Raw genomic sequence first — 24,635 nt, 5'->3', positions numbered from 1 at the left:
CCGCCTGTGGTGAAGTACTATCTAGGTTCCTCCATGACGCTATAAGCGTGTCTGAAAGAAGTGATTTTAAGTGCTCATTCCGTCCCGAGACGGAGCCGCACGGGACTGATGAGGCAACCATCCATCGCAGTGCTTAAAGAAAGAAGTAAGGAAAAAATTTGTCTGGCTCTGCTGTTCGCTGACGGTAAGCGCCCTGTGTATCCGCATACTGAGTGTCACGAGTTGAAATGGATGAGTCGGGACTATCCCGGTAAAGTACTATAATAATTATTTTCTAAGTCATATTAACTTCGCAGTGAAATATTGGTTTTTCAATAGATCTTATTGGGTTTAGCTAGGACGATTCGGCGCCGGGATAATTGGGCGCTACACAATCGAATGAAATTCGAAAATAAATAGACGTTCATGAATTATATGTACTTTCAAAATATATATTTACATACTTATTTATTTAATAATTGCATATTATGTTTAAGTTCCAACGAGAAAACAGTTTTTTTTGTAAGTACCTATATGAAGTGTCAGTCATAATGATTCTAAATCCGTAATAAAAAATGTTAGGAGCAAAATCAATTAAAACTACTAAGTAGTAGATAGAAACTTATTAAATTTCCTCATCTACTTTCTGTATCAAATCGTATCGAATGTATATATATTTCATTAATGAACCTTATTTTGCCCACTTGCCCTGGCGTCCAGTTATCCCAGTGCCATATTCATGGGTCCCACAAGGGGGGGTCTGACAGGGCTCTAGCCTGGGGGCCCGGGCTCAGGTGGGGCCCGGCGTCACGAATCGACCAGATAAGTAAGGTAAACACACATCACAAATTTGCTTTAATAGCAAAAAAAAGCCGCCTGTGGCGGTATTTTCCTTCGATAGTGTTATTATTTAAAAATATGTGATTGTGCTATACAGTTTTTAATTGTGTCTCGATACTCGAAACCTCCATAATTCAAATGGATGTATTAAAATATACAAAAAGTCACTAAATACACACATTAATTTTACCGCGTACACCGTTTTGTAAACGCTACTGTAGAGCGTCACACTACCTTTATCCTTAGCGATAGGTAGGGGGGCCCGCCAAAGATCCTAGCCTGGGGGGCCGCTTCGGGATGTGGGGCCCAGGCCATCTTATTCCCCCTGAATAACCATCGAGCATTTTCTTTGGAATTTATAGATATTTTTAATAAAATGCAATATTATCATAATTATTTCTATAAAATTTATCATTTTAGATTAGATTTATCACACGGCGTTAAGGTGTTATGAATTTATGATTACTAATGCCGCTTGTTCTTAATTGAACTATAAATAAAGGTGAAACGTAAACTCGCTATTCATAATAGGCCATATGAATAATAAACTGTAATATTTTATGGTATTGAATTATACGCTTTAAAAGTATAGTGGGCTATAAGCAAGGCAATTATTATATTGTAGGGGTATATTTCCACGGAGAATTTACACGATAGCAACACTAGACTATGAAATGGCGCTATTATTTTAAATATGGAATAAACTAATTTAACGACAATGTGTTTTATGGCATTACGTATTATGTACCTACTTGTGTATATAAACTATAAAGTATTTCTCTGAGCATTTATTTACCTAGCTAAAAATTACTTTGAAGAAAGCCTTTTCATAATAATAATAGAAGGTGCCTAAATAAACCTGAAGCAAAGGTTTCAAACGCGAATGATGAAATTAGCTGTAAGTTAGTTCGCATTTGCACTGAATCATTTTTTTTTTACTATGCCCGATCCTTATAAGATCATATTATGGGCCTCCACAGAGTGGAGATTTTGTGTTTACGAGAAATGGATGTTAGCAACTTGCTGTACTTATTATGCCGGGTCCACACTGGCAACATGTCGCCGGCAACCTGGTTAAATTTTACGATAATTATCATACTTATCGTAAAATTTAACGAGGTTGCCGGCGACATGTTGCCAATGTGGACCCGGCATTAGGTCCATACTCTGCCTCATACACAAATTGAAAAACAATATGACGTGTACTTGCCAGACCCAGGATTCAAACCTGAGACTCACGACGTTATATGCCGACGCTTAAGCCATGCGTACATCATGGGTGTATCATTAGGTAGTACCAAACTTTACACAGCTATCGCCCGCATCTGTCAAAAACCGCAAGTGTGACAACATAACTTTTGATTTACTCAATCAAGTTGAACCCTGATACTTTTTTGAATATATGAAAGTTGTCGTTATATGTAAATTTTACGTATGCATTTCGCCGTATCACAATTCAGCGTGAGCTGTTGTATTGGTAAAAAATTACCATGGATTGAGAGCAAAAAATTACATTTGTCGCATTTGAAGCGTTGTTTTGGAACATTTGGCGAAGACCTATTTGCTTACATACTTTTGAATCATACAGAATTCTATAGATATCCTACATATAATATTATATAAGTACTATACTATATGACTGTATTTCTAATTTACTTACCTACACAGTGTCTTCTGTCTTACCCTAGTTATTACATATTTTTATTTATACATGAATTTGATCTCAATGCTACAGCCTTATTTTTTCGATGCAAGAAATTACGTTGAACTGTGATACGGCGGACTGCATTTTTTTACAGAATTTTCATTATTGTACAGACTATAACTAGTACCTGTGAAAGCACAGAGTTTTATGATATTTATAATATATAAAATAAGTAACCTAACCTAACCTAACCGAAAACTTTTAAAACGTCGAAAATAACAGTATAGCCTACGTAAATTATAACAAAACGTAAAAAAATCTGCAATTTTTTAATCTACAAAAATTCTAATTCCAATTGCCAAGTCAACTACGCTGAAAACTTTGTATGAAGATTTGTATGAAAAATTGTAAACATAACAAAAATGTTGAGAGATTGTCACTTTATATTGTAAGTAATTTAACATGATAACCTAAATAATATATGACATGCTACTTATTATAAAAGTCTTTAAAAACTGTATCTGTAGAGTGTAGAGCTTTCGTAGTCGTGGCCAACTCGTTAAGGGAAAAAGCTTTATTATACATGTATGAAAAGCTTATCTAATCGGTTCCCAGAGCATTAATTACAGCCACCCAAAGCAGCGAAGCCTTTGGGGCGACACGGCCTTAGAAGCTTCATCCTTCACGACCGCGGGATGACTCGACAGTACCTTTGTCAGGAGTTGACTGTTGGGACTTGAAGAAGAGTAATTAGTCATTTCGAAACGTCAGATGATAGTAAACTTAGACGAGATGGAAGGATTTCTGAGGCCAATGTACCTACTTTACTTAGTGGAGGTCTTATGTACCCACCGATACTATATTTTATTTACTTACGTGCCATTCTAGAATAGAGGCTCAATTTTTATTATTAATCTATTATACATGCAATCAAACAATATGGTGACACATTTGATCATATAAAAATAAAGGAACGGACAATAAACAAATCAGTTATTTCAATTCAACGATCTTATTAAGGTGACGCATCAGTGAAACGCCAAATAATTTCCAACTGTAGGCGCGACGAAATTTTGGACTCGCTGCCATTCACTGAGAGAATCTCGAGCCAGAAGCACGTCACTTTGCTGCGTGATGGCGACGGGTCAATTAATTCTAAAATCGTGTAAAGATGACTAAAAACGTTACCCATTTACTTTAAAAAGAAAACATGTCAATGAATATATTATTATTGTTACTAATAGAACATACGTTAAAGTGCCCACCACCACCCGTCATATATGCACAACCGTGGATATGCACGGCCGCTTTCTATGACGCTTTAAACGTGTCTGAAAGAAGTGATTTTAAGTGCTCATTCCATCCCGAGACGGAGCCGCACGGGACTGATGCTGCAACCATGCACCGTAGTGCTGAAGGAAGAAAGTTAAGAAAGAAAATGTTTGTTTTTGGACTGGCTCTGCTGTCCGCTGACGTTAAGCGCTTTGTGTACCCGCATACTGAGTCTCACGAATTGAAATGGATGAGTCTACAGAAGAGTCGGGACTATCCCGCTCCCCATACGACGCTGCAAATTTCTCAAATGCCGCAAAGTTGGCCTCGGTTGCTACCAGATCTCCATGACCAATTGGGCCCGTGTGAGGACGGACCCTGGCAAACAGCTCCGCTCGTTCGAATTCCATAAGCGGGCAATCCCAGAGGATGTGTTCAACATCTTGGTGGTCATGCCCGCAGGTACAACCCGGCCCATCTACTATCAAGCCAAACTCGTGGAGTCTGGCGGCGAAGTTGCCATGGCCGGTGAGGAACTGGCTAATCCAGTGCGAAGGTTGGAGTCTTCTAGTTTGGTGCCTGCAGAATACGTCTGGAAAAAAACGGTAAGTGTGCCGCCCCTTGGGGGAGGCGGTCCACCTCGCCTGCCATGCCGCAAATGCGGTCTTGTACACAATGTCACTTACAGTCTTCCTGTAAGGAACGTCCTCGGATCTCTGCGGTGGTGTCAGATGGACACCGGCGAGTATTGTGCTGATCCCCCTCAAGAGGAGGGTGATCGATCCTCTGACTTGGACGTGCAGATCGAGGGGTAGCACCCCCGCGAGTACGGCAAGCGCGTCAGTAGAAGTTGTGCGGTAGGCTTTGGTAAGCGAGATCAGCGCAAGTCGCTGCCCGCTTAATAGTGCGCGTCTCACGAGAGTTAAGGAGTTTACTCGAGAATGCCAAATGCTGGAGGCGTAACCGGCAATTCCCATGAAAATTGCGCCGTATGCAACCTTAAGGGCTCTAGGCTTAAGTCCCCAATTGCTGCCCGCCATTCGGGCCATTCTCTGATAGGCCGAATTGGCCTTAGAGACGGCCGTCTTGGCGTGGTGAACGATAGACAGCTTGTCATCAAGAATTACTCCCAGATACGTAACCCTTTCGGAGAAACGCACTGAGGTCTGGCCAAAACGAACCGTGGGCGGCCGTCGAGTTATGTTGACCCGAGAACTACCCCTGAGGAGGACAGCTTCCGTTTTGCTCGGGGCTTACTAATAGAACAATAAACAGAACATAAAATGAACGTATGTTGGATTTATATGAAAAATAATATTTCGTTTGACAGGTGTCATTTGCACCCGCGACCCGCAGTCCGCGCATCGCCTAGCAACGATCTTTTTAGACCGTGCCTCAACTAATGCATGGCCTTAAAGGAAATGGTAGATGTACACAGGGCCGGTTTTACACATGAATGGGCCTTGACTAATGTAAGAATTTTATCTGTATGTCTTTGACCGTGTGATTTTATGATATGTTAGCAACAATTTATTTGTGGGGTGGGGCTGTGACAGGACTTGACCGGGGGTCCGGTGTGGCGGGTAGACCAGATAAGTAAGAAAAACACAAATCATAAATTTACTCTAATAGTAAAAAAAGTCGCCCTTTAAAAATTATTGATTATTATGATTTATTTATTTATTTAAGAAAACAAGACATTGTGGACATAACAAATCAAAATTCAGAACGTTCACAACATGAAATTTACATTATAACAAATATTACTCTCACAAGAGAGCAGAATAAGAAAAAGAAGAATAATAATAACATTAACAATTTTATACTTACAATGAAATAAAGTTTCAAAAAAAAAAAATTCATAAAAGTACATCATTGAAAATGTCTATGTCTTTAGGGAGGGCATTTACTAATCATGCACCCCTCGCTTATGGTGCCTGATAGGTTTGACTCGAGGAAACAGTTCTCACCCAGAATAGGTCATGGCTGCGACCACGTAGGTAATTGACAGGCGCATATAAATTTAAACTCTTTAGGACGCCAGGATTCGAAACCATCCCTCGTGATAGCAGGCAAAAATGTTTCAAGAGCAGAAGTGACCTACGAGAGTGAAAGAGAGTGAAAAGTGCGTATGCCTTGTAGAACGGCAGTCGGAAAGTAATCGTTTGACGAATTATTAAAAAGAAAATAGTTAGGTACTTATATGTCTTAAAATAAAGACATCGCGCTCTAAAATAAGCTTGTAGGAAACTTTATAAACTTGACAATTATGGAGTATTCAAATGGAAATATTTAAAGATACAAAAAATCTATAAAAATACACTGAATATCCTTAATTTTACCTCTAACACATTTGGTAAACGCTACTCGTGACAATGACACTGCTTTCAACCTTAGCAATAGGTAGGGGAACCTGCCAACGATCCTGGCCAGGGGCCCGCTTCAAGGCGTGGGGGCCATGATTGCGCCTTAGACGACATTACACTACCACGGCAATATGTTTTCAAAACATAACGATATGATAGAAAAGCCTCAGATAGACGTTGAACACGCTTATGGAAACCGAACGAGCGGAGCTGTTTGCCAGGGTCCGTCCTCACACGGGCCCAATTGGCCACGCAGATTTAATAGCAACCGAGCCAACTTTGCGGCATTAGAGAAATTTGCAGCGTCGTATGGGGAGTAGGACAGTCGACTCCTCTGTAGACTCATCCATTTCAACTCGTGACACTCAGTATGCGGATACATAGGGCGCTTAACGTCAGCGGACAGCAGAGCCAGTCAAAAAAGATTTTTTTTCTTCCTTTCTTAACTTCCTTCTTTAAGGTGATACATCAGTGAAACGGCAAATAATTTTCAACTATAGGCGCGACGAAATTTTGGACTCGCTCGCATTCTGAGAGAGAACGTCGAAAAGAAGTGATTTTAAGTGCTCATTCCGTCCCGAGACGGAGCCGCGCGGGACTGATGCTACAACCATGCACCGTAGTGCTTAAAGAAGAAAGTTAAGAAAGATTTTTTTTTTGTTTTTTGGACTGGCTCTGCTGTCCGCTGACGTTAAGCGCTTTGTGTACCCGCATACTGAGTGTCACGAATTGAAATGGATGAGTCTACAGAAGAGTCGGGACTATCCCGCTCCCCATACGACGCTGCAAATTTCTCGAATGCCACAAAGTTGGCCTCGGTTGCTATCAGATCTCCATGACCAATTGGGCCCGTGTGAGGACGGACCCTGGCAAACAGCTCCGCTCGTTCGACAGAACATAAAATGGACGTATGTTAGATTTATATGACAAATTATATTTCGTTTGACATGCGTCATTTGCACCCGCGATCCGCAATCCGCGCATCGCCTAGCCACGATCTTTTTAGACCGTGCCCTCAACTGAGGTATAGCCTTAAGCGCTGCGGTGTATGGTTGCAGCATCAGTCCCGTGCGGCTCCGTTTCGGGACGGAATGAGCACTTAAAATCACTTCTTTTCAGACACGTTTATAGCGTGATGGAAGGCGGCCGCATATCCACGGCCGTACATACATGACGGGTGGTGGTGGGAAAACAGTCATCCGATTTATTATTTTACAAATGTTATGAGAATATGGTCAGTCTACCGATGGTGGTACTTTTAGAATATAAATATATGATTTATCACGAGTTCTTTAATCGGATATAAATAACGCATCGAATCAAACGAATTCGAAATATGACGTCATCGCTCCAAAAGAAGAAGAATGATCGCAGTCGGCCATCTGCCGAATGCGTAAGTAAAGGAAACTCGACTGCAGAATGCAAATAACATCGAAGCATCAATCAAAGGCGGCGGTGACGTTGATGGATCGCTTCTGATTTGGCGTGGTCATTAATTTTGTTTTGTGCGAGCTGGCCGGGCTATTTCGCCCGACAACGGCCAGTCCCGCTCGCCCGACAATGCGCGCGGAGAAGACTCGAATATTAATCGCGTCGCGGGGAGGACCTAGGACTTTGCAGCACAACATAATATTATTGTAAACAATTAATAAACTCATCATTTGCAACAAAAAAAAATATTTTTTTATAAAAATATTATATTGATATAAAATATCGCAATAAATGCCCAAATCACCCATCAATAATCCAGTAATCATTCCTGTATATCAGGGGTGGCCACACTTTTTTTTCTAGGATCGACTAGTTGATAATGATAAATCACTTGTAATTATATCATGCAAAAACAATAAAAACCCAATTTTTATAATTCAATTATTTATGTATTTTGAAACCAGATATTATTTTATACATATAAAAAATAACGATACGAAAAATTCGAATTAACAACAATAATATAATTATTATGTTTTTCACTTCTAAAAAATATATGTACACATTAACTGTAATTTCGTCTTATATATTATATATTATCTTCATCCGAAACTTTGCATTGCATATTTTCAGTATTGTACGTGATATGAAGTTACCGCTAGACTTCACGCTGTCAAATTATCATTAGATTTGCAGACATGTAGAACCAAAAAAGTAACCTAAATATGCTGCAATTTTCTAAAGATGTGAATACTTATTAATTTATTGTTTTCATAAATTAGGCTCCAAAAATTATCAAGACGCATTTTAGTGTCAATATTTCTCCTTCAAGACGTGTGGCAAGGTGTGTAGAATCGATATCTAAGCTATTTCTTCCGCGTTTATACTATCATTAAATGGAAACGACATAAATGTTGGAACCTCTTCTAATTTAGAGAAATCCTTAAATCTCACGTTAAACTCTGTTAGCAACGTTGATATGTGATTGAAATACTGACTAACCATTATATTTTGCATATCTTTACACTCGGACTTCATATTATCAATTCTTTTTGAATCACATTACTTTAATAATTGTAGTTTATAAAATTAAAGTTTGGTTTTAAATGGATTCACTGCACCAATCAAATTAAATTGATGACTTGTTCCCCCTTGAAGTTGTAGATTCAATTGATTTAATTTTTCTGTTTTTGAGTCGTTTGAACAAGAAATAGTACAATATTATATTATTATTACGTCCGCAATCGACCAAAAATACCTTCGCGATCGACTGATCGATGGAAATCGACGCACTGACCATCCCTGCAGTGTATAATATGATAATATTTGTAACTTTAAATCGAGATGCACAGCGAAACAAATAAGTGAAAAGAGTAATGTTGCTTGTCTCTACGTGGCTGAAGGATAGAGGGTAGGTACGACCTTCGCGTCCTAATCTAATTCGCAACTTTATCGCGCGTGTGTCCTTAGGTGTGCGTGCCTATAAAATATTGTTAATAATTATTGTTACTTTGATCAATAGATATATAATATGTATACATAATTCTGAAAAAACAATAGAAAAAATCTTTTTCGAAAAAAGTAAGACACCCGGCAGGATCGAACCTACGTCTCTTGGGTTTCGCGCCCTGTGCATTACCACTATGCTGCGACTACCATGCTTAATTGCGACAAATTTTAACTATTGGCCTTATTAATACATGCTCATAAGCGATCTCTAAATTGACCGCAACAATATATAAATATGATAAACTACCCTCGATAGCCGCCGATGGCAGACTTGTGTATAGAATAGATGCGCACGACCGATAAAGTTCAGACAGTATTTTTTTTACTTTAAAAAAAATCTTTAATTAGTGTTTATACATGTTCTACAACAAATACTTTTAATCTGTAAAGTTGTAAAATTAGGTAGGTACCTAAAAATAACAATGCGACTTCAATGCTGTAGAGATAGCACAACACCTTACGGTGAACTTTGATACGGCAAACAGGATACGTAAAAAAAGACTACAACATCAGATAGAAAAAATATTTTAGTTTAGTTCTGATAGTTCATGAATCTTAGCACTGCGATAGCAGGTGGGTCTACGATATAAAAGGTTATAGAAATAATTGATAATACCCGGTTTATTTACGTCTGAAGCGCTATTTACTCACTGAATATAATTTTATTGTTTATTGCCTACTTGCAAAAGGGTTTTTTTGTAATTCATGCCACGTATGAAAAGCGACTGACGTGACAACGAAACATTTAACATGTTCAATACCTAGCGTAGTGATTCTCAAGCATTATAGGCGGAACCCTGTGGTGTCGGGTGCTGTGAGAATGTGCAAAACCACTTTTTAAGTTTTTTTTAATAATTCGGTAAAAAAGATAATTAATGTGGCTTTTACGTGACCTATTTACATTCGCCTGATGGTTCTTATTGAACAAAACAATTATGTACGTTCATTAAGTGACACATATTAAGCATTACTTACCTACACAATATTTGATCTAAATGGTAGGGTTTGGAATCCCGGGATTTTTAGTTTTTTAAGTTCTAGAATTATTCTGGTATTCTAAAATTAGAAGAAAGGAATACTACACATTTAAATAGATTTTATTTTAATATTTGAATTAATTAAATATTAGTTTTTGCAAGCAGAAGTGGGTACAAAAATAGCTCATTTTAAAAATGCTAATACCCATATATGGTCGTAATTCATTGGAACTAATTACCTACCTACCCTAGGAATGCTCAACTAAATCTATAGTATGTATAACAAATATAAAAAAAATATTATTAAAGATACAACGATCCAATTATGACCGTTGCGGAGTCAACGATTTTTGTTACCCCATCTCCATCAGTCAATTATATACAGCAGCGATTCACGGCCGCCTTCCATGACGCTATAAACTAGTGCCACACTGCCTTGTCCCGAAATGAAGCTGCAACGCTATACCTCAGTTGAGGCATGGTCTAAAACTCCAAAAAGATCGTGGCTAGGCGATGCGCTGATTGAGGGTCGCGGGTGCAAATGACGCATGCCGAACGAAATATAATTTGTCATATAAATCCAACATGCGTCCATTTAATATTCTCTTTATTGTTCTATTAGTAACAATAATAATATATTCATTGACATGTTTTCTTTTTAAAGTAAATAGGTAACGTTTTTAGTCATCTTTACACGATTTAAGAATTAATACCCACGTCGCCATCACGAAACAAATTGACGTATTCACACCTCGACGTTCTCTCTCCGAGTGCCAGCGAATTTCATCGCGCCTATTAGTTGAAAATTATTTGCCGTTGCACTGAAGTATCGCCTTAAAGAAAGAGTTTATAAAATAAAAAAAAAGTCTTGTGTGATAGGTAAATGTGGTAGGTATCTACTTATTCGATTGTGTTAACTCTACCCTTCACGCCGCCTTAAAAATAGTCGACCTCCCTTCCAAATCATTTTTTTACTGTTAATATTATAGTCAGGTAAAAATGTTTCAAGCAGAGCGTTGGAGCGGAGCTCGGAGCAGGAGCACGGAACGCTAGAGCAATGGGATTTGACCCGGAGCAGGAGCGGAGCTGGATCACCGAAAATTTTTAGTGCTCCACTGCTCCGGATTTGTTTTTATTATTAAATTTTCGTCCTAAAATCCAATGAAAATAGTTTTTGACACTGCGACACTGGAATTATTTGAATTTTTTAATTATTTTTTAATTACCACCTTTAAAATGCACGTTAATTACATCCTTCGGCCGCCTGGTCATTACGCGCTGGGTGCGTCTTCAGCGTCCAAAGTATTAATAGAATTATTAATAATGAAAATACCGATTATTTTAGAACTAGGTACTTAATTTTTAATTTTTTTAACATTAGTATACAATATGTAATACTTATTAAAACTTTTTATTCGTAGCGGAGCCGGAGCAAGTATTAGGTCCCGGAGCGGAGCAACTCTAAAAAGGGTCCGCTCCAATGCTATGGTTTCAAGGGTTCCCCAAAAAAAAAGTTTGTCAATCACTGATCTAATGTGATACAAAAAATATCAAGTTATACAAAATACCCTCTCTTTATAGAGACGTTTTATTCAATTTGCATAATTAGCCTCAGGCCATGCATGCATGCTATGTGGGAATTGATGTGCGGAAGTGAAATGACGTTTTTTGTTATAATTTATATAGCTTCATTATTAACCCTAAATGTTTACATTAGGAATGAATTAATTAACAGTTGAGTAATTCCAGCGTTGAAAAATAACACGAATACCTACAGTCCTACATAATAATTATTATTACTGCATGGGTGAGAACAAAAAAGTAAAGCCATAAGTAGAATTAAATTTAACAAAATGTTGCAGTGTTGCACAATTCAAAACAGTCTTCTTTTTCCATTTTCCTGTCGACTTCTTCTTCGTTTTGTTAGGTTTTTAATTATTATATAGCAGGGGTGTCAACTAATTTTTACATAAGATCTACTTTGGACACATTTGGATAGGTATATTATAATATACATATCTCAGTGGCGAAGGGTGGAGATATGCTGTTCTGATATAAATAGTTCATACTAAACTTTCTCAGTCAAATGTATTTTTGTTTCAATTGAACTAAGACTACAATGTGTAGATAGTGTTTGTTAGTTTTTAAAATTCAATTAAACCCTGCCTAATCCAAGATAAATAAATACCTAGTCAAAAAAAAATCGTTTATTTATAAAATAACTAAAATTATGCCATTAAACCTTACATAAATTAAGGTATTTTATATATAGAAGAATATTTTTAATCGATTATGGTTTGATTTAGGCAGGGCTTAATGAAATTTAAAAAAAAACAATCAACACCATCTGTAATAATGTTTTCTTAGTTTAATTAAAACAGATAAGTATGACTGAAAAAGTGTGCAAAGCTTTTTGTTGGATCGCCCATCGCACATTGGCCTTGCGAATCGTAGAATGTCGAAAAGAGAGTGGCCAACCCGTTGACATGACCGATCGACAACCATATCATCCGTGTCACGATCCTCAGTCATGAGGTACTGACAAAGAAAAAGTAATTATCCATTATAAGTCCAAAGTAATATCATTATATTTATTGTGTGCTCGCACCAAGGTACACCAAGTAAAATAATTTTCAGAATTCATAAATTTTCTACAGGCCGAATCTATTTCGGACCAATTTCGAGACCAATTTTACTTTTTATTGCCAAAAAGAATAATTGTTTCAAATCTAATGTTAATTTCAATCTTATTATTTTTTAACCTTACCCTATCTGGCATATATTTGTGAATGACAAGACGACACCAGTACCTACCAATTATTCATTCACAGATCTTACACCGGTAATACCTATTCATAATTTCATGGGTTATTGTTATTAAAACTGTATTTTTACGAGGGGTAAACAAACTTTTGCACGTAACCTTCAGTCATATAATTTAAATTAGTTGCATCGTTTGCCCATTATTTTCGTATATTCTAATGAAGTTGTTTTATTAATGATAACTTTATTATAGCTCATTAATTTTTTTACTCCGTTCATAATTTAAAATAATTGAAACAAGTTGCTGCGTCCGGCTACTAAAAAAAAATCTTTTAATGACTTTCTAAAATAAAATCGCTATATTATTCTGTTAAATCATAACTTATTTCATAATATTTAATTGTTTTTTTTACCAAACATTACAGTGAACCCGAATAATATAACAAAATAGTACGCGGGCTAATGTGTTTATTGTCTATGGTCATTATCGCCAATAGTTTAGATCAGTGTATCTCAACTGGTGGTCCGAGAAGTTTTTAGCATATGCATTTATATGCTAAAAACTACAATAAGATCTTCAAAACCCGTGCACCTGTAACCTGTTAGTCAGCGGTTAACTTTCAAAACTGGACATGTCCCATATATGTCGAAAATGAGTTATTATCGGAATATCATTCTATAACCACATACACACTTTGTTGACTTTCAAAAATAGCCACAAAATACCAATTTCATATTGAAAAGAGATTTTAAAAAGTAGGTTGACATTCAAATAGAGACACGTCCAACGTTGTTGACATTCGAAATGAGACATGTCACTTACAGCTAATGGCAGGACTGTATTGAGTCACGTGACCAAGTATGTTGTCATACAATCTGAGAGTTTGGTTTTTGTCGCGTGCGTTTTTTCGCTCTGTGTTTTTATTTGAAAAATTCATTTATCTCTGAGGAATGAGTGGACATATCCAGTTTTGAAAAATAACCAGTGAAGTGTTTGTGTATTGTGTTTTTGTTCTTTAAATAGAATAATGGTTTTACGTGACGAAATAGTTATTATACGTTACCATGGGCTTATATTATAAATATTATTTTTGATTTCTGCGTTAGTGGTTAATAAAAAGGTTGAGAAACACTGGTTCAGACCTTGTGTATGTCACTTTACTCGTTGCTCAGTAGTAAGGATTGCGATCCCAGGATTAGTATCACATAAATATGAAATCAAATCTCGCCTGTTGTATCGCCTTGTCTCGTTCGGTGCTTTTCCCGCCCTTGTTTCCTGTTCAAATCATTGTTAACTTTCTTACAATGTCGTAAATCACCATGCTTGATAAATAATGTAATTATTATTACTACTAATAATAATGTCCAAAAAGTCAGGGATTTCATAGTCTCTCTGTGCTTCATTAATGAACGTTTGGCAATCTTTTTTTATATTTTCTTCTTATTATGATGAAGACTATATAATTATTATACAATTAAGTTAATTCAGCCAAAGAAATTTCAGAAAACCAGTCAGTGTTGCCATTCATAAAAATATGCAAGATAGAGAAATAAAATAAGCAATATGGCAGAAAATATTGCTAGATTTTCCCAAAATTCAAAAAGTGTTTCAAAAAATAAATGTCATAATAATATTATTAATATCACTTTTATGAGAACAAAAAAATATCGAAGAAGAACGGCGTACTTTAAACTAATAAAATTAGTCATACAATTAAAAACGATTGCAGGTAATAAAATTAGTTATCATTTTGTATATAATATTTTATTTTATTTATACGGTATAAGGTATAAAAGATCGGCATGTTTATTTGTTTTCGCCACATGGAGCGCACGTCTTAGTAAAAATGCGGCAATTTCAAATAAAATCAAACCGGCTCTAATTAATCGGTCACAACTACAATAATGCATTGATTCACACGTCTCATCGATCTATTATTACCTACTTATAATTTCAGTTACACTCTACCGTTCTACTGGAACTATAGATATACACGTATGTATAAATGACACTCCATCAAGCTAGAGGTGTCTAGTTTAAATTAATACTTAGACACTAAAAAGTTTACTGAACGTTGATTGCGAAATTAATAAAAAAATGTTTTTTTATGTTTTTTTTAATCAAACATTTACTTTAAGGCGGTATTAGACAGATGAGGGCATAAAAGCTTTGACGTTATTAAGGATTAATTCATCGAAATAATTTCCTAAAAGGCTTCGATTACCCGCGAGAGGTGATTAATCATCCCATTGTGGAGGCTCTATACAAAGGCAACAAACATTTGTCATGGCATTTCTATGGCCCATCTATATTAATGACTAAACCACGTGAAAAAACGCGGACCTTTCGTGAGGTTAACTGCTTAGCTGCTAAACTTTCGTTTTAAAAAACTGCTAAACCTTTTAAATAATCAAGGAAAATGAAAAATATATTTCACAAATTTAATGTACCTACTAAAGGTGGGAAAACTGGTCGATTTTGCAGACTTAGAGAAGTATACTTAAAAATACTTAGTATCGAAACCTGTTCCAAAATACTGACTAGTATTTGGGATATTATATAGAGTATAGAGCGTTTGGAGTCTTTTTAGAAGCCATTTTTACACAAATTGTTTACATAATATTTATTATCCACTTACATAAAATTAGAATTCAGTTTATAAGTTCCAATTATAACACTCGACGAGAAACTCGACGTGACAAAACCAGATAAACCCGTAAATACTGCAGAAATGCAGAACTTGAGCACTAGCACCTATTCCGAGACTTGAGACGGACGTCAACCGACATAAGTTTCATTTTCAAAACGAACTTGTCACCATTTCTGTCCTTCACTATACCAACTTTACAACTGGGAAGAAAGAGAGAGCAATGACGCCAATGACAGTTGAGTGTATCACGGATCGACATACGTGTATTATGATATTTCGCTCGCGCGCATTTGATGTCAACAGTATTGAAAGTACCAACTAGCGAGTCGCGATGCCGATGATCTTATCACATGCGTTCGAACAAGTTTCTTGGAACAAGTTTATTGGGCCACACGTACTAAATATGGGTAGTTGCGTCCGATACTTAGTACACAAACTTGTCACAGTATTTCCAACTCATCTCTAGTACCTACATAATATTATAGCAGTGTCGAAAGTTGGAGGTAGTCTGTTAAGATCAGCCATAAATAGTACACACTAAACATTGTCAGTCATACGTATTTGTTTTCGCCAAAGTACATACTTTTTTGTAGATACTGTATTTTGCGGACAACATTGAAGTTCCCAACAATCCCTTTTCACTTCAACCAATCATGTAAGGGTAAGGATGAGTATGTCCAATCAGTTTCTTGACAATCTCGCTTCATCTGGAAGGTGTACAATACCATTGTTCGACAACAGCATATTATAGAGAACATATTTCCCTGGTGATGATTAACTTACAATGGGTAAAGGCACGAGAAAAAGAAGAAGCATGCAGTGCCTCACTCTACATCTAGAATCAAGATTCTAGACTAGAAAATTATTTGAAAACTGTCATAATATTAGCAAAATTTCAAATCATCACCTGACTTAAATATTAGTTATTCAACAAAAACTAATTATAAGAAGGTTAAGAACTTGGATAAGCGTAAAGCTTGCTTAGATAGTGGATTATAACTATGGATTATGGTTAGCATAGCAGGTGAGCGGTTAATAAAATATTTGGGCGGTGTTTCTCTTTTGATTGCGGCGTAGGGAAGCATGTGTGTATTGGACGCATTGTGCTTTTAGAATATACCTGACACCCGACATCAAAGCCTTCGCCAGAAGTTGTCAAGTATTGTTAAGAGCTTTTAAGCTTATCGAACACCGTTCTTTTCATTGGACTGAGCTCGTTCAACATAGAATATTTTGATTCTCCCATCTACACTTCTTGTCATGTTAAATTTGTTATGGTTAGTTTTATTTTACGAAAATCATTCCGCGTAGCAATTTCAAGGTGAAATCAAGTTTCAGGACTAACTATATTTAAAATATTTGTCAGCGACAAAACGTAGAGTTATTATAATTATAACAATATATAGGCCCACATTGTAGGTACTTATCATATACCAGTGGCGAAGGGTGTAGGTAGGCTGTCAAGATTCGACATTAATCGTGCATACTAAACTACTTTGTCAGTCATACTTTTTTGTTTTCATTGAATGATAATACAATTTGCAGATGGTGCTGGTCAGTTTTTTCAATTCAATTAAATCCTGTCTAAAGCAAACCAAAATGGTTTAGGTGTGCTATGGGCGATCCGACAAAAATAGTGCACACCGTTTCAGTCATACTTATTTGTTTCGTTGAATTGAGATTACATATTATTACAGATATATAGATGGTGTTGGTTGGTTTTTTAAAACACATTAAGCTCTGTCGTACCAAACCGTAATCGATAAAAAATATTCGAATATTTTTTGACTTAAATCTACTACGGCTATCTATTAGGCAGGGTTTAATTGGATTTTAAAAACTAAAAAACACTATCTACACATCTTCATCTTAGTTCAATGAAAATAAATACCTACGTTTGACTGCCAAAGTTTAGTGTGCACTATTTATGTCGGCCGCATTCAGATGAAGACCCACACTTTTATTTTTAAAAAACAATCAATACTTTTTTTTCAAGTACCTATATGTGATTGAGTGCCATAGATATTGCTAATTTTTAAAACTAACTAATTATTAGTTATTTTAATAATGTATTTTGTATTATACGAAAAGATTTACGCTTACGCATTAGAGCCTATCGTTTTGTAAGCAATGCTCCAGACACCCTGAGCTCACGTGACATAAAGTTCATATCGAAAAAACATCACATCTCCCGGCAAATAATTAGACAAATTTGTTAAAGATATATGTCGCACTGTGGCATATTATTTTAAACTTTTAACTAACGTATCTGTATTTATTAAATATTTTGTTTTAACAATTATTTTTATCAAGAAGGTAGGCTTTAATTAGATAATCGCCTAGCCTTGCCTAGCCTTCGCCTCTGCTAGATGATGGGTATTTCATATTTTCAACATGAATTTGATAAAATTTTACAATCAAATGGAAGAAAATACTTTCGTTGAAAACTCCTGTCGTGTGGTAGGACTGGTAGGTACAACTAAAAACCAGTAGCTTGTTCTATATCCCAGACCAATTCCGCCTATCACCTCCGAGACCCATCATTCTTACACAAAAGAAGACAATAGCGTTTTTGTTTGTCGCTACATACCACTCCTTATAATATAATATGATGAGACTGGCCAGATTTACAATACAATAATACAAGAAGAACACCTTTAGTGGGACGCCGCCTTAAATGCATTTTAAGTTTCTGGAACGAAGGATTTTGACTGGCTAACTATTTAAATTTCAGACGTCGTCAACCATACTTCGACAGCAATCAGCTGCGAAAACGCGCTTATAGACATCTCACATCCGGCGCACGGACTGTCATATTATTTAAGAGCATACTTCAGTGAAACGGAAAATAATTTTCAGCAATAGGTGGGACGTGATTTTGCATGCGCTGCCAGTCGGAGAGCGATAGTAGACCTGTTCGCATGTCAATTTGTTTTGTGATGGCGTTGGATGAATTTATTCTTAAATCGTGTAAATGACTAAAAAACGTTACGTATTTACTCGAAAAACAAAACATGTTAATGAATATATTATTATTATTACTTAAATAACAATAAAGATAACATTAAATGGACGCATGTTGGATTTTTATGACAAATTATATTTCGTTCGTCACGCGTCGTTTGCACAGTCTGCGCGTCGTGTAGTCACGATCGTTTTAGACCGTGCCTCAACTGAAATATAGCCTTAGAGCCCTATGCAGAATTCAAGATTTTGATCCTAAGGATAAGTTGCCGAAAAGCATGACTTAACTATAGACTATACTGAGTATAGAGTTAAGGAATCCTTAACCATAGACTACTTTTGTTATGAATACGCCCCCTTCTGTATTACCATTTACCACTGACAGCTGCTGTCAAAATAAATTCGCATGTCTATAAAACAGTCCATACACTCAAATTCATTTAACAATGTATCTCAATATCGATATTGATAGTGTTTACTCGTTTGGCATGTACTTGCAGAATATTATTTTACTTTTGTACGCCAGTCCGCAGACATACAAGATGCCAGATGATAAAATGACACTTGACGCTAGTGTTAAAAAAATATCTTGCGGTGCCTGTGGAATCACGTATAATGACTTATAACGGAAATATAAGAGTATTATAATTAAATATTAATATGTATTTATAGTTATTGCGGAAGAATATGGTATAAACTTAAACACGTGTTAAGAACACTCTTCTATTTCGTTCTGACAACTGCTCTCTTGACGCTCATGCAATATTGGTGCATTTGAAGGTTGCAACCACAGAACAGATAATAAATAGATTACCGATAGGCAATATTCAATACGCCGCATGGTGAAGCAGGCTTTTGAATGTGTGAGTGTCCTACAAAAATGTAGCACGCATTATGCACGTGCAATAGTGTGTGTAATACACCAACATTAAATGAACGTAAATGCATAAACCGAGAGCAGTTTTTAGTATTCGACGTAAAACGTATTCTTAACACGTGTGTAAGTTTAACCCGGATTCTTCCTTACTCGAGTCGGTTACCTGCTATTGCCTTACCCGTTGTGTATTTCAGTTCCCATTATTTCTGAGTTCCCTGGTTGCAACACACACTATTGCACGTCGATAATGTGTGGCTCATTTTCGTAGGACACTTAAACATTCAAAACCCTGCGTCAAAATGTAGTGTATTGTGTTATAGCCTATCGGTTATTTCTTATTTATTAATCTGTTTTGTGATTTACACCTTATCTTATGAATTGATATTTGGATCCAGAATATTGGTTAAAAATATTCAGTGAATAGGTAAAAATTGATCACATAAACAAAATTCATAATAGGCTTTTTCCGACCATAATCGTCGTCAGGAATTGTGATTTATTATACCAAGTTAAGAAGCTTAAACATCACAATGTGGTAAAAGGAGTATAATTGATGCATTTATTCTTTCAATTAGTCAAGTTTTACCTACATTTTTCTTCATTTTTTAAAAGTTAATAGCAAACGCTAATTTTGCAAGCGAAAATCAGGCGGTCTGTATGTAGGCAGTGTGTGATTTTTTCACTAAGCTGCTTGTTGTGTTGACCGAATCAGAACGTCTGTATGGATTTTAGATAAATACTTTTAGATTAGATTTACGGTGATATATTCGTGTTTGGAAATTTGTACGTGTGCAGTTTGCCGTCTATGACACTTCACCGTGAAATGTAGTATCGGAAATATATGGTCGGAAATTAAAGACCGTCCAACCTTTTTGAGCCGTATAGTACTGAGATAAATTTCATGTCTAAATAAAACACGTTTCTTGTGGTTTACAGAAAGCCAGCAGCAAAAAAAAAAATGAAAATAGTCGATATACTGGTTTATTTGTTAGGTTACGTTAGGATTTCATTCTTGAATTCATGAATTTTGCCAAAATCAATTAATGTTCATATTAAATATAATAAAATTGCAGACCGTATGGTATACGGCCATCTCTTTCTGATAGAGAGCTCACGGCGAATTGTGCCACGGTGAAATGTTTTACGTACAATTTACATGTAACCGGATATATTACTTATATTATAATGCTTGACTGGAAACTATCATATTATTATATTTCGATTTATTCCCATAAATCGACGACAATAAATGTTTACAATTCCTTTTTTTGTGGAATATACTTAGATACCTACTTCATTTTTTATTGTAAAACGGTGCGTTTCAAACGAATTAGACAAGCAAAAAAGGGAATTCTAATTCCGTGAAATAAGTCTATTCCAGAAACGAGGTGATCTAATTTTCAATTGAACGAGGAAAAGATAAAAATATTGGTATGTCATCATCATTATCAGACACTCTTATGCTGCCTACATAGTGTATAGTATAATAATCATCTTCTTTTTGATCCTGCATGACCATTGGCGGCCTTAGGCCCGAAAAACTGGTAGGTCAATTTTGAATATATTATTTCAATTTGCCTTTTCGTTGTATACTTAAAAGACGTATTGAAAATTGACTTTTTATATATTATATAATAAGTGCTAGAAATTGGTATAGGTGGGTACCTACTTACCCTTCAAAAAATGTCCATTTTTCATAACGCCAACCCATCGTTAACCAAAATTGCACACAACGCGTTATAATTTTTTGTAAATTAAGTCCACTTTTCTTTCTTTACTTTTTGAAAAATCATCAATCACACGATTATAAAAATTGTCTATTTTTCCCACATATTTTTTTTCAATACTGAGCATTGCAAGAGCGGTCAGTCTATCTTGGCCCATCGTATTGCGTAGAAAGGTTTTTATTCTTTTGAGAGTGGAAAAACATCTTTCACTTTCAACTGTTGTCATTGGTATGACGCAAATAAATTGGAGAACTTTGATCGACTCGGAAAATGTTTCATTGGAATTATTGCTGAGTAAAAAATGTAGAAGAGAAACTGCACTATTAGCGCCATGCAAATCATCTCGTTGATAAAACACCAATAATTCATTTTTTAACTTGGTTATGTTTATTTCTTCTAACTGTTTTACCAAATTTACTTGACTTGTGGGAAAATTATTTTTAAAATCAGCGTAATTTTCTTTATTGAACAAATCGGATATAATGAGATGATCGTTGGATGTGAATCGTGCTTCTATTTCCACTATAATTGTATCACAGACTTCAATTGCTACTGCGTTGCTATTGTCATCTATCCGTCTCTTTTTATGGTCACCCGTTGCACAGCTGGAATTCGGATTAGTGCTAGCTTCATTTCTGATTTCGGAAATATATTTTTTTAAATTATCGATGCATGTTTTTATCTTAATAGCGTCTAAGTTTCTTTTTTGCATTTGTTTAAATAAAATTTGACAATGAGGCATTATTTTGTGAAAAAAAGTCAACCAATAAATAAAGTGTTTTTTTCCAAATTGTTTATTAAGTTTTGGGCTTGACTTAGGGTATTGGTGTCATTTTCTCTGTCCAGTATTGAATTTTAACACTGTAAAATGTCTTCTCGGTACAAAAAAACTGTCTCCACACATTTAGCATTGAAGCACCATCTAGTTGGAGCTGCTTTCGGTAGACGCACTTTGACGAATTCATCTAATATTTTCGTTCTTTTTGGTGATCTCGAAAAAAAGACAGAAAATGATTGGACGGTGGCAAAAAAAACTTTCAGACCAGTGGTTATGGTGGATGCTTTTTGCATAACTAAATTAAATTGGTGAGCATAACAGTGGATGTACTGTGCTAGTGGAAAAGTTTCGCGGACTCTCGTCTGAACTCCTCCAGTTTTTCCACTCATTATTGCCGCTCCGTCGTAGCTTTGCGCTATTAGCTGTCGAGGATGAATTTCCAAGATTCTCAGCTCTTTTAAAATTTCTTCTGTTAATCCTGTTGCCGTGCACACCTCTGGATTTACAAACTTCCAAAATCTTTCACATACTATATTGTCTTTTAAATATCTTACAACGAAAACCATTTGCGTTTTTGTATAGCTGTCTGTCGTTTCGTCAACTTGAATAGCTACGTAATTAGATTTTTTTATGTCACATCTAATTTCTTCTTGAGTGACTTTTAATATTGAATCTAGCAATTCGTTTTGGATAGTCTTCGAAATTCCTTTGAATGAAGTTGACCTTTCTAAATGCTCCTTCATAACAATATCTATTTCCTGCATGAAATTTATTAATCCACAAAATATACCAGGATTATCAGACTCTTTAGACTCATCATGGCCTCGTAAGGCCAGCTCAAACGATCCGCAAAATTGAATACACTTTAAAATTTTTGTTAAAATTAAACGATTTTTATCGACAGTTTCATTGTGATCAGCAATCGATCTGCGGTATGCACTATCTAACTGAATTCGGATGTCTGTTGTTCCTAATAAAACAAAACTCATAGAATTATTTATGTGTGCTGTTGACTTGCTATGCTTTTTTATTTTTTCTTTAAGATGTTTTAGATCACCAACACCAAATTCTGTCCATTGCTTTTCATTTTTGCAATCAAAAATTAAACAATGAAAACAAAAAAATAAATTCCTTTCATTGCAACCACATATCCATTCACAAAAATGATAGCTTTTCTTGTTGAAATATCTGTTAACATCTTTGCTTTTCTCTTTTGTTGTTTGAATTATTTTCATATCCGGCATGTACCTGCCTAATATCTTCGCTTGTAGACGTTTATCATAGTTAAATGTCTCATTCTTTATTTCGTTTAAAATATAATCCACTGAATTAGACATTTTGTGTCAGTTCAAACAAATAAACCGTCGTAAATTCCACAAAACTTCACGAAAATGTAATAAATCACTAAAAACCAAACTTTGTGTGTAAATTCGTATAATAACTACACCAAAAACTATTTAAATACGTTTAAAACAACCAAAAGACATTCGTTGAAACTTGTCAACTGTCAGAACAAAATACAGTATACAATAATTTTCGGCGTGGCAGTAGCATGGGACTCCATAATTCAGTCGACTTTATCATTCTGTTTCGCAAAATTAGCTGAAAATATTTTTTGTTTCACACTCGGACAATGGGCGAGAGGCCTGTAATGCACGGATCTTTGGAACTCAAAGCGTCGAATATTGAATTTATCTTTCTCTGTCTAATGTATGAGAAATGGGAGAGAAAATTTTATAAAAATATTAATTTTGGGTCAAGAATTGAATTGTCCGGCAATTGGCGGGGAATTCTCGCCTACCGAGAATACAAAACAAAAACAAGCGTACGCCTTATAATTTCAAATCCACCGATTATTATTATATATGACATTGTAGATATTATTAATATTATTCTGTCGATTGTAAGGTATTTATTTTGGGAGGTCATTGACTAATTGACCTAAGGAGGGAGCCGCGCATGTGCATGACTATAGACCACAGATTCTCAAACTTATTCCGACCACCGCCCACTTTGAGATTTAAAAAAAATCTAGTGCCCTCCATATTATTTAACTTCTTTTTACATTATCATCTGTTAGGTATCTTAATAAGACTTATTTATTGCAAAAATATTTTTTTAACATGCATTATTATAAGAATAGGATAGATAGGGTGTGACCCATATCCTATTTCTGAGATCAAAGACTGTTTCAATGAGAAGAAATTTTATTTTTTAAGTACGCTATGAAGCTTTTGTACGCCCTGTCATAGCCGGAGCGCCATCTGTAGCAGCTGACATAATATTATTGAAAGGGATTTCCTTTTCGTCACAAAACTTTTCCAGTGTTTAATATGGTTTCTCCCTTTGTGTCTGTTTCTAAATTTCTAGCAAATAATAAATAGTTCTTGACGTATTTTATCATCTTTGATTAACCTCACCTATGACAATAACAATGCTTCATTAGTTGGTAAAGTGGACTCATCCAACTGAATTGAAAATTGACAAGTCTTAAGATTATTGCACAATGATTCTTCAATGTTTTTAACCATCTCATCAATTCGTCTTTGCACAGAACTATTTCAGATTTCCTTAACGCCCCCTAATTTTCTTTGAGCCTTCTTCTACCCCCCCCCCCCCTTAAAGCCTTAATCGTCCACTTTGAGAAGGACTGCTATAGACGATAGAAAATACAAATCTACTAGGTACACGTTTTTCATGTTCGTTGAAAATAATAATAACTGATAAGTAGGTACTGTTACGATGGTGGCTGAGCGAATCCAATCCAGCGGAGAGAATCTCCAAGTCTCTAAGATATACCTACATTATAAAATAATAATTAATAATGTAAATTTACTCATCTTGCCGGCGTGATAA

The sequence above is a fragment of the Rhyacophila brunnea genome, unplaced genomic scaffold, assembly GCF_057557595.1.
Source record: "Rhyacophila brunnea isolate RB1 unplaced genomic scaffold, BYU_Rbru_1.0 scaffold_10, whole genome shotgun sequence".
In the NCBI taxonomy this organism is placed as follows: domain Eukaryota; kingdom Metazoa; phylum Arthropoda; class Insecta; order Trichoptera; family Rhyacophilidae; genus Rhyacophila; species Rhyacophila brunnea.
This window is presented reverse-complemented; position numbering follows the sequence as displayed.